At 36.4% G+C, this 2,124-nt stretch overlaps 1 non-coding gene across 1 annotated transcript; it reads left to right on the top strand.

The window, feature by feature from the left end:
- The first annotated feature begins 259 nt into the window (after positions 1-259).
- LOC120112279 lies at positions 260-368 on the top strand. Its single transcript, XR_005513754.1, has one exon. It is a non-coding gene; the product is annotated as a small nucleolar RNA R71 (small nucleolar RNA).
- Positions 369-2,124: the final 1,756 nt, after the last annotated feature.

Raw genomic sequence — 2,124 nt, forward strand, 5'->3', positions numbered from 1 at the left:
CGACTGTAGTTCGAGTCGACTCTGACAGTTCAGACAGAAACATGGTTTTTGCGGCTTTCTCCTCTCGGGTCGACTCGACAGACCTCGAGTCGACTCGACTGTTCCCGAGTCGACTCGACTGAAGCTCGAGTCGACTCCGACAGTCCGCCAGACAGAAAACTATGCAGAATTGATTTTCCTTCAATTCTCTTCATCACCAAAGGTCTCCACATACCCCAACAGACCTTCATAAAAGAAGCTAATAGTTCTCCAAGTTTCGAATCCGTGATGAGGGCATGAGAGAAGAAGGTCTTTAAATCTTTTCCAACATTCATAAAATGTTTCATTATCTTTTTGTTGGAAATTGCTAATATGTCTTTTCAAAAAGTTGGTCCTTTGTGTGGGGAAGAACTTCTTTAAAAATTCTCTCTGCATATCTTGCCAAGTTCTTATTGATCTAGGTCGCAAAGAGTTTAGCCATGTTTTGGCTTTATCCTTTAAAGAGAAAGGAAACAATGTCAGCTTGAGGACATCCTCGGTGACGTTTGGCACTCTAAATGTAATGCTCAATTCTTCAAAATCCTTTAAATGAAGATACGGACTCTCGGATTCTAACCCGTGAAACTTGGGCAGCAATTGAATTACCCCGGGTTTGATGTCAAAATGTCCTACATTATTAGGAAAAATTATGCATGAAGGCTAACTAGTCCTAGCCGGTTGTAGATATTGTCTTAGGGTCATAATATGGGGTTCACATTCTCGATCGTGGTGACTCCCCACATCTTCATTTAAATCAGCCATCTCACAAGGTGTGAGATATTGCGAAGGAATTTCAGGAATATGTCCTAAGGGATGATCTAAAGTTGTACGACTTAATCGACCAGTGTCGTCCCTATTCCACTTTAGCATGTAAAATATTTCCCTCTCTTTTTTTTATTTTATTTTTTTAAAATATAAGTACCAACGAAAGATAACCTAAAACGACACCCTAAAACAAAAATCTATTCACAATCAAACATGCAACAAAACATTACACCTCAATTTCTAATATTTTTTTTAAATTTCTAGACAGCTCCTAACTAGTTTGAAGAGGGCACCTAAGCCTCCAATCCGGTCTAATGAACCGAGTTGACCAGGTAAGCTCCCAGATAAGTGGAGGGGTCACGATGCGTTCGCAAAGGTCCCACTTAAAACTCACTTGCCTCGAACAGATGAACTGTCTCCCTTATAGGGACAAAGCTTGTCTAGACATCAACTAAGCCACAGAGCGAAATTGGTGCAACTTTCGGTGGTCTTCGTTCTATTGAGCTCGAATGTTCTTAGGGGCCAACGTCTAGTTGATTTTAGTTAAGCTTAGGATATTTATGCACTGGGGTGATTTTTGGGCTAAGGACGAGTGATGAAATCCCGACCTTATCTTTTTAAATAGGTTCAGCCCTTAGAATATTTTATGCTGATGCCTTATACTATATGCAACAATCAAGAGATTTTTTTTTTTAATGTTTTATGACATGACATTAAATTTCATTGAATAGGTGATCAAGCAAATTATTTATTTTTTTTAAAAATTTCATGAGTTGAAGTTTGAAATTTGAATTTTGAAATTTGAAATTTAAAATTTTAGGTTTTCCTCTTTTCTTCTTTTTTTTTTGAATAATCACCCTTGTTCTTCTCTTAAAGTTTTTTTTATTATTATTATTATTTATTGATTTTCAATTAGCAACAAGGGTTAATGAGATATAATAACAATAAAATTTTGATTCTAAAAAAAATAAATGCAGAAAATTCAAAACAGAAAGCAGCAAGGTTTCGTTCAGATTATTGAACAATGTGTCGTGCACTAGCTGACCAAATTTGAGTCAAATCAGACGGCTAATTTCTATGATATCAGAGTTTGATGCAAACTGTGTAGGAAATTAAAAATAGTAGTAAAGATTTAATTTTTTTTTTCAAAAGAAAAATACTAACTACTAAGGTAAAAATTAAATCTAAAATTATACTAATAACTCAGCCGTTCCCCGGCAACGGCACCAAAAACTTGATGCGAAAATAAAACTGCTCTCCCAAGTGCAGGAGAATCGCACAAGTAGTATAACTCGGAAGTCCGATGTCGATTCCTCAGGGAACGATCTATGGATTATTAGC

Source organism: Phoenix dactylifera, chromosome 10 (genome assembly GCF_009389715.1).
Source record: "Phoenix dactylifera cultivar Barhee BC4 chromosome 10, palm_55x_up_171113_PBpolish2nd_filt_p, whole genome shotgun sequence".
Lineage (NCBI taxonomy): Eukaryota > Viridiplantae > Streptophyta > Magnoliopsida > Arecales > Arecaceae > Phoenix > Phoenix dactylifera.